Raw genomic sequence first — 9,998 nt, forward strand, 5'->3', positions numbered from 1 at the left:
GTGGATGTTACCCTCGATTTAATTTAATTCTTTTACATTTTTGGTTGATTATAAAGGCCCCTGTGTTTTTCGGGCATTAATAATTGTTATCGAGTATGTAATTGAAAGTCTGTTTGAGTCTTGAGTCGTTTGTGAAGATCGGAGCAAGGGTTGCAGTTCTTTGAGGAAGGAGATGATTAAGGGTTGATCAGATCGTGTAGACGATGGGGTAAGCGATCGCTGAGTATCGGGTCATGTAGACGATGGGATGCTCACGTATCGTTTAACACATGCATGTACTAGACAATCGTTTAGCTCAGCAAGCTTCATCACTTATTAACTGACTAAATGATCGCTTAGCAACGCATGGTAAATCATTTGCCTTTCGTCGCGTTAAGCAATTGCCTAGATGATCAGGCTTCGCAGCCTCGTTGTCATCTAAACGATCGTTTAGCTTTTGCGCCTATCATCTAGTACGCGCTGGGTGATTGTCTACCTTGGGCGTTTACTACACGATAGTCCTCCCGGCGGTTCAAGACCCGGTTCGGCTGTGAATCGGTTTGCTTGATGAAAAATGTAATAGATAGGGTTATTTCATTCTGGTTTTTTTGTAAAGGCTCATCCCGGTCAATTAATCCTTAGTTTAATACATGCGATGTATGTTTTTTATATGTCATATGTTATGCACATATAGTAAATCCCACCTTAGGTTATGCATTTGTCATGCATCATCTCTTTATTGTAAGTGTTATAATTTAGAGAAGCATGATTTAATTATGTAAGAGCATGCTCATGCATCATATAATATAAAAGTTATATTTATGCATGCATAAGAAACATTGACATGCATCATCTTTATATTATAATTGTTATATTATAAGGATGAATGAAAAGCATGTTTGCTTGGTTATAACGTGTATATAAAAGTTATGTATAGTAATGACCGGACAATGCATGAAACATGACACATAAGTTTCTTTATAAGCATTATAAACACCTAGTTATGCGCAATGTTTTTTAGTTGTTTCTTTTTAAAAGTTAAAGAGAAATAGAACTAAAAGAAATAAGAAAGACATGCATGCTCACTTAGGTTTAATTCATGATTTTAAAGTGTTTAAAACTTGGATCACATAGACCTAAGATCTTTGTTCTAATATGATTAGCAACCCTAAGGCTATCTTTTAATCAGTTTAATAGGATTAAATTGACTAATAAAAGGTTAAAGTGTAATAAATCTATCTATAAGGGACCTTTTGTCTAAGGTGGGTTCTGTCTACACTGGGTATTTAAGTTGACGGAAACGTAACACCCCTACCTAGGAACTTACCTGAAAAGGTGAATTAGATAGATTTGATGCATGCATGAAAATTAAGGATAGCCCATTACATTGTTTAAATGTGACTACTTGAACTTGTTCATATTTCATAGACAAATGTTGTTTATGAGCAGGAATTAAAAAGACGACTTAGACCAAAATCAGTAGCCAGATTGTCTAGGTTAATGAACCCCTAGATAGAACATTCAGTGGGAGGTTCTTAGGGCATAAAATGCTTCACTTAAACCTTTCACGTTTCTCCTAAATAGTCCACACCGTGAGATCTACCCTTGGCCTCGAGGAACTTTTGGTGTGTCCCCCTAACGGATGGTGTTTGGGTAGGTCAATATCAAGGTGGATGGAGAGAATGTTCATAGTAAGTGGGAGTAGGAAGTGCGATAGCATAGTCCACGGTCTCCCTCATTGGATTGAATAAAGTTACTGCACATCCCCTCGAGGCACCCTGGGAGTGTCCCCTTAAAGGATGACAGTTTTGCACATTTCTTTATTTGATCTCTTGTAAAAGGATAAGGTAACCTAGTCTCTTGTCCTAATCTGTTTCTTCCCTACGTGGGCTCATTAGGGCGGAACTCTGGAACTGAAAGCGAGGAGTCATACTTACGAGGAATTGTTAAAGTTTAACAGTTCTGGACCGAAAAATGGTGGTTGTTAGGTTCAGTTCCAAGAGTTGGTTCTGCCTAATGGTTGAGAATGTCTCATCCCAGCGAAGAGGCATCTGATCATCCCACCGGTGACGTTTGTCCTGCCTCATTGGGGCATCATTGCAAAGTAGAAGTCTTTAACTTAGGGTACTTGAAACTATTTTGCAAATCTAATTTGTTAAATATGGTTTATCAAAAATCTAATAAAGTTTTGTTCATATTTTCAGCAACAACTTTTTCAGAATGGCAATAGCCACGATAGCTTTGCTAAGTGTCGAAAAATTAACTGGATACAATTTTTTGACATGGTGATCACGGCGATCCTAATCATCGAGTATCTTATGTTCGCCCTTATGGGGTCTGTCCTCCTATTCCAGCTCCAAATGCTACTCGAAATGTTCGGGAGGCATACGGGCGAAGGACACGAGCAAATGAGAAGGCCCTAGCCTACATCTTGGCAAGTCTTTTTGAAGTCTTGGCCAAGAAACATGAGTATATGGTCTCAATGTGTGAGATCATGGAGTCCCTGTGGGGGGATGTTTGGACAACCGTCTAAACAGCTTATACATGAGGCTCTTAAATATATGTTCAACCCCCAAATGGAAGAAGGCACCTCTGTTCGTGAACATGTGCTTAACATGATGGTCCACTTTAATTTGGCGAAGTTGAATGGGTCTACCATTGATGATGGCAGCCAGGTTAACATAATCCTGCATTTTTTGCCAGAGAGCTTTCTGCACTTTGTTAGCAATATGACTCTTAACAAAGTGAAATATAACCTTACGACTCTCCTCAAGGAGTTGCATACCTATCAATCTTTACAGAAAAGTAAGGAGAGGAAGAAAGGCGAGGCAAATATTGTTTCATTCTCCAGGACGTTCCATAGAGGTTCGACCTCAGGGACGAAGTCTCACCTTCTACTTCTAATTTTGCAAAGAGGAAGAAGAAGAAGAGTGGTAAGGGAAAAGGGAAGGCGGCTGCTAACCCACAGCTTGTCGCCCCAAGGAGGCATCCACCGATTAAAAAGGGAAAAAGTTTCCACTGCAATCAGGATAGACACTAGAAGAGGAACTGTCCTCGCTATCTGTAAGAGAGGAAGGCCACCAAGGCTAAAGCCAAGGTAGATAAGGGTAAATATGATTTACTTGTACTTGAAACTTGTTTAGTGGAGAATGATTATTCTGCCTGGATAATTGATTTGGGTGCCACTAATCACGTTTTTTCTTCTTTTCAGGGGATTAGATCTTGGGGACAGCTGGAGGCTGGTGAGATGACGATGCGAGTAGGCACCGGACACGTCGTCTCAGCTGTGGTAGTGGGAGGGCTCCAGTTAGCTTTACAGCATGGGTTTCTAGTTTTGAATGATGTATATATTGTTCCCGAACTTAAGATGAACCTAATTTCTGTAAAGTGTTTATTGCAATGTAAATACACTATTTCTTTTAATGTGGATAAATCGTTTATCGATAAAGATGGTATTATTATTTGTACAACAAATATGGAATCTAATTTATATGTGCTAAGGCCGTTAGCCATTAATTCCTTCTATAACACATAATTTTTTAAAACTGTCGTAACTCAATCAAAACGTTGACATATTTCTCCAAAAGAAAATGCTCATATTTGACATCTTCGTTTAGGGTACATCAATCTCAATAGGATCGAGAGATTGATGAAGAATGGATTTCTAAGTGAGTTAGAAGAAAATTCTTTACCAGTGTGTGAGTCTTGCCTTGAAGAAGATGACTAAACGACCTTTTACTTGAAAAGGTTAAAGAGCCAAGAATCCTCTTATTCTAACCTTTGTGGTACTATGAATGTGCAAGCTCGAGGTGTCTATGAGTACTTCATCAGTATTACTAATGATTACTCTAGGTACGGGTATGTTTATCTTATACAATGGAAGTTTGAATCCTTTGAAAAATTCAAAGAGTTCAAGGCTAAAGTTGAAAACACATTGGATAGACGGATTAAAACAATTCGATCGGAACGAGGTAGAGAGTTTTTGGACTCGCATTCTAGGACTATTTGGTAGAACATGGAATCGTTTTCCAACTCTCAGCATCGGGTACGCCTCAGCAAAATTGTGTAACGGAGAGGAGAAATAGGACCTTGTTGGACATGGCTCGCTCAATGATGAGTTACACTTTCTTATCGGACTTGTTTTGAGGTTTCGTAGTGGAGACTGCAGTATGCATACTCAACTGTGTTCCCCCCAAGAGCATTGGAGAACGCCTCTACAGTTGTGGAACGGACGTAGAGTTAGTTTATGTCACTTCCGCATTTAGGGTTGCCCGGCACATGTGCTTGAGGATAATCCCAAGAAGTTGGAACCACGGTTGAGGTTATGCCTCTTTGTAGGCTACTTCAAAGGTACACGGTGGGGTTATTTTTATGATCTAATGGAAAATAGGGTGTTTGTTTCAACAAACGCTACTTTTCTGGAGGAGAATCATATAACGGAGCACAGTCCTCGAAGTAAAGTCATGTTGCATGAGCTTTCCAATGAAACTACTAAAACTTCAACAAGAGTTTTTGTAGAGCCTACTACATCAGCAAGAGTTGTTAATGGGAGTTGATCTAGTAGGTCGGTTCCACCTCAAGAGTTGAGGGAACCTCGACGTTTTGGGAGGGTTGCGAACCTGCCCTTTGCTATCTAGTTTTCACGAAAATCTTTGCTTTGGTAACAGATGGTGATGTCGAGGATCCGTTGTCTTATCAGAAGGCCATGGAGGATGTAGACCGAGATGAATGGGTCAAAACCATGGATCTCGAGATGGAGTCAAAGTACTTCAACTCAGTATGGGATCTTGTAGATAAACCTGATGGGGTAAGACCTATAGGTTGTAAATGGATCTACAAGCGCAAACGGGGTGCTGATGGGAAGGTACAGATCTTTAAGGCTTGACTTGTGGCAAAGGGTTATACCCAGGCAGAGGGAGTCGACTATGAGGAGACTTTCTCGCCTATTTCCATGTAAAGTCGATCCGCATCCTTCTGTCCATTACAACTTATTATAATTATTAGATCTGGAAAATGGACATTAAGACGACCTTTCTGAATGACAATCTTAAGAAGACCGTTTACATGGTGCGACCCGAGGGATTCTTAGTCCAAGGTCAAGAGCAAAATGTTTGCAAGCTAAATTGGTCCATTTACGGGCTGAAACAGGCATTTAGATCTTGGAACATATGGTTTGATACTTTGATCAAGTTGTATGGTTTTGACCAAAACGTTGATGAATCTTGTGTCTATAAGAAGATCATTAACGCTTCAGTAGTCTTCTTAGTGTTGTATGTAGACAATATACTACTAATTGGGAATGATGTAGGTCTACTGGCTGTAGTTAAGAACTGGCTAGCGACCCAATTCCAAATGAAAGATTTGGGAGAGGCTCAGTTTGTTCTAGGTATACAGATCTTTCGGAATCGTAAGAACAAAGTGCTAGCATTGTCTCAGGCATCGTACATTGACAAGATGTTGCTCAAGTCCTCAATGCAGGACTCCAAGAGGGGCCTACTGCCGTTTAGACATGGAGTTACATTGTCTAAGGACATGTGTCCTAAGACGCCTCAAGAGGTTGAGGAGGTCCCATATGCATCTGTCGTTGGTAGTTTGATGTACGCTATGCTCTGTACTCGTCCAGACATCTGCTGTGTTGTGGGCATAGTTAGTAGGTATCAGTCTAACCTAGGCCAAAGTCACTGGACCGCAGTAAAGAACATCTTCAAGTATCTTTAGAGAACGAAGGACTACATGCTCGTGTATGGATCTAGGGATTTAATCCTTACTGGATACACAAATTCTGACTTTCAGACTGATAAGGAATCTCGCAAGTTCACATTAAGGCCAGTCTTTACTCTTAATGAAGGGGTTGTAGTGTGGCGAAGCACTAAGTAGGGCTGCATCGCTGACTCCACTATGGAGGCAGAGTACGTTGCGGCTTATGAAGCTTTCAAGGAAGCCATCTGGCTCAGGAAGTTCTTGATAGAATTGGAAGTTGTTCCAGATATGTCTAGGCCCATTACTCTATATTGTGATAATAGTGGAGTAGTGGTGAACTCCAAGGAGCCGAGGAGTCACAGGCATGGCAAACACATAGAGTGGAAGTATCATCTAATCCGTGAGATAGTGTATCGGGAGGACGTGATCATCACAAAGATCTCTATAGAGCACAATGTTGCTGACCCGTTTATGAAGGCTCTACGGGCTATAGTGTTTGAGAGTCACCTACGAAGCATGGGTCTATAGGTTCGCCCGTGGCTGGGCTAGGGAAAGTGAAAGATTTCCTTGTACTGTGCTTTTATGCCCTAGTTTTTTGTTTTGTACTAGTTTCATGTACACCCCACTTCGCTTTAGGACAAGTGGGAGATTGTTGGGGTTGATGCCCTAAAGTCTTGTGTTTTTTAGTCTGTAAACTGTTTGTACGAATGCTTGTGTTGTATAATATATGACATTTACTTCACATTTTGATTTTGTTCAATTCTATGTTTTATTTGCTTGACCACAAACCAATAAACATAAAATCCCTGGTTATCTGTATGTAACTTAAGCATGTATGTGATGATATGCAAGTGGATTATGTCTTGAGTGATAACCAAAATGGTCTGTAGTATATGGATTTAGGAGGGAAACCTTATCTTGGTAACGAATGTGGTCCGCTTTATGGAATGGTCATAAGTATTGTGACTTGGCACAGATGGTTTGATCCTGATCATTTGTGTTGGGGACATGCGAGCAGGGGGGTCCTATACAAAGAGTTTGTATAAGACCTAACCAAGAAGTGTTAACATCTCGTTATATAACACCGTTCATAACAGAGACCTCACTTCGTTAGGATGACCATAGGTAACATGACCTCAATCCTGAGTGAGTTGGGAACTCACTGCCATTGGGGGCGGTTCTTTGATTTGTCTGGGTGCGAGTGGCCAGGTCGTCGATTCAAACCTACTATTTTAGAGATTCGTTCGATTTGGGAGCTGAGAACTTAGCTACACAAGATGGAATTCACCCATTCCCCGAAGTAGGGAAAAGTAGATAGATAGCTCCCTTAAGGGCTGAGTCCAGGGTTTGAATGATGTGGCGCCAAACACTTTCTCTTGGCCCGTAAGGTGTTCACACATAGTTGGACTATGTTGTATTGTTCATTAGAGGAATCAGTGGTACTTAAAGAGTGAGATGTAACTACAGGGGTAAAACGGTAAATTGACCCAACTGTACTTATGAGCATCTGTGAAGGGTCATTGTATTCATGGTTGGTTATATTCAATGGACACAGATATATATCTGTGGTAAGAAGAGTTTAGCTGTTGGTCTTTAGTAGAATGCTTGACTTTTAACGGATGGTGGATCTTGTGGCTAAAGAGTTTAGTCAGCTATTCACGTACCGTTGGAGCTTCGAGCCATAGGTCCATTAGGTCACCTGGGTAGCTTGGATAAAGTCGAGAACCAGTGTTTGGGTTAATTTGAAATGTTCAAATTGAAAAGAGGAAGTTTAATTATATATGATATAATTGGACTGGTTAATTATATATGATATAATTGGCTAAATGTATGAGATACATTAACTTAGAGGAAATTAGATATAAATATGATTTATATAAAGTAAAGGAGAAATTACTATGATAGATATGTGATATCAAACTATAGGGTAAGAATATAATATGATTATGTTCATTAATTATTAAATTGGTTAATTATATGATAATTGGCCGAAAACTTTTCTTGGTCGTGCATTAATGGTAGAATCCGAAGTCGGTTATTGTAACCGAAGAACAAAATGAAAATTTGTTTCATTTTGCAAAAAGGTTCAAAAAATTCGCAGTCGGTGTGGAAATGTAAACAATTGGCTAGTTTGAGAGCCTATACGATAGTTGCTCATCGCCTAAACGATCGCACCCCTGTCCCTAAACGATTGCTTAGCTTTCCTAAATGATCGCATAGCTTGCCGCGTTTTTGAAATGATCGTCTACCTTTTATTAAACGACCGCTTAGTAAAACTTACATAATTGTGTAGCTTCTTCTAAACGATAACCACCCTTGCTATATGATAGCTCTTTCTCTCCCACTTGCTTATTATCTACATGATTTTTCTTTCTTCGACCTCTACCAAGTTCACCAAGGACCACACTTTGGATTCTCACTCAGAGAATACCAAGGGCTCCAATTGGTGGTGTCTCCACGCTGTTTACTTGTTCGTGCTTGTTCGAGTTACTGCCATTCGTGTAGACAACCGTGCTGCTATATCCAATTGGTTTGCTGGGCAATGGAATTCGCGTAGAGGTGCTTCCATTGCTTCTGAGTTCGACGTTTGAAGAGAGTCTTCAACTGGTATAAGAACTCTTTCCCTTGTATTTTTATTGTTCGAAGCATGTTGTTAATTAGTGTTAATTTGGATAACTATCCGTTGGAATGTATATGTTGTATTTCGATCACAATGAAATCGGAAAGATCTGAATGCGCTCATGGATGCTCTTGGTTAAGAGTTCCTTCAATTGGTATCAGAGCCAGGTTCTGATATTCCAATTTCATTGTTGCAATGAATTACATATACGTTCTTGGTGGGTTCATATATGATATAATTTACTAAATGTATGAGATACTTTATTTTGGAGAAAATTAAATATAAATATGATTTATATCAAAAGGAGGAGAAACTACTATAGTACATATGTGATATCAAACAATAGGGTAAGAATATAATATGATTATATTCATTAATTATTAAATTGGTTAATTATATGATAATTGGCCGAAAACTTCTCTCGATCGTGCGAGAGTGGGAGAATCCAAAGTCGATTATTGTAACCGAAGAATAAAATGAAAATTTGTTTCATTTTGCAATAAGGTTTGAAAAAATCGCAATCGATGTGGAAACGTAAACGATCACTTAGTTTGAGATACTATACGATAGTTGCTCATCGTCTAAACGATCGCATACCAACGCCTAAACGATCGCACGCCTATCCCTAAACAATCGCTTAGCTTTCCTAAACGATCGCATAGCGTGTCGCATTTTCTAAATGATCATCTACCTTTTATTAAATGATCACTTAGTAAAACCTACATGATCGTGTAGTTTCTTCTAAACGATAAGCACCCTTGCTATACGATAGCTCTTTCTCTCCCACTTGCTTATCGTCTACACGATTTGTCTTTTCTTCGACCTATACCAAATTCACCAAAGACCATACTTTGGATTCTCACTCCAAGAATACTAGGGGCTTCAATTGGTGGTGTCGTCCCTGCTATTTACTTGTGCGTGCTTGTTCAAGTTGCTGTCATTCGTGTAGACGACCATGCTGTTGCAGCCGACTAGTTTGTTAGGCGATAGAATTCATGTAGAGGTGCTTCCACTACTTCTGAGTTCGACGTTTGAAGAGAATTTTCAAATAGTATTAGAACTCTCTCCCTTGTATTTTTATTATTTGAAGCATGCCGTTAATTAGTGTTAATTTGCATAACTATATGTTGGAATGTATATGTCGTATTTCGGTCACAATGAAATCGAAAAGATCCGAATAAACTCATGGATTCTCTTCGTTAAGAGTTCCTTCATGGACAACCGTCCGCACAATTCAGGCATGACGCGCTTTAGTACATCTTCAATGCTCGTAAGTAAGAGGGGGCATCTATTCGGGAAAACATTCTCAACATGATGATCCATTTCAATGTGGCGGAGATGAACGGGTCAAGCATCGATTAGGCCTGCCAGGTTAGCATCATACTGGAATCTATACCTAAAATTTTCCTGCACCTCCGTAGCAATACTGTTCTGAATAGGAATGACTACAACCTGACTATCCTGCTCAACGAGCTGTAGACTTTCCAATCCTTGTTAGAAAGAAAGGAGTAGAAGGGTGAAGCAAATGTTGCTTCATCTTCCAAAAAGTTCTAGAAAGGTTCAACCTCTGGAACTAAGTCTGTACCTTTTTCCTCCAGCACTAAGTACTTCTTTACCCAGAAAGAGTTAAATATGAGGCAACGAAGATGGTTAGAATTATCAAAGACTATGACTGTGAGATCCTCTATCATCCAGGAAA

This window comes from Benincasa hispida, chromosome 9 (assembly GCF_027475165.1).
Source record: "Benincasa hispida cultivar pf3 chromosome 9, pf3_genome.v1.1, whole genome shotgun sequence".
Lineage (NCBI taxonomy): Eukaryota > Viridiplantae > Streptophyta > Magnoliopsida > Cucurbitales > Cucurbitaceae > Benincasa > Benincasa hispida.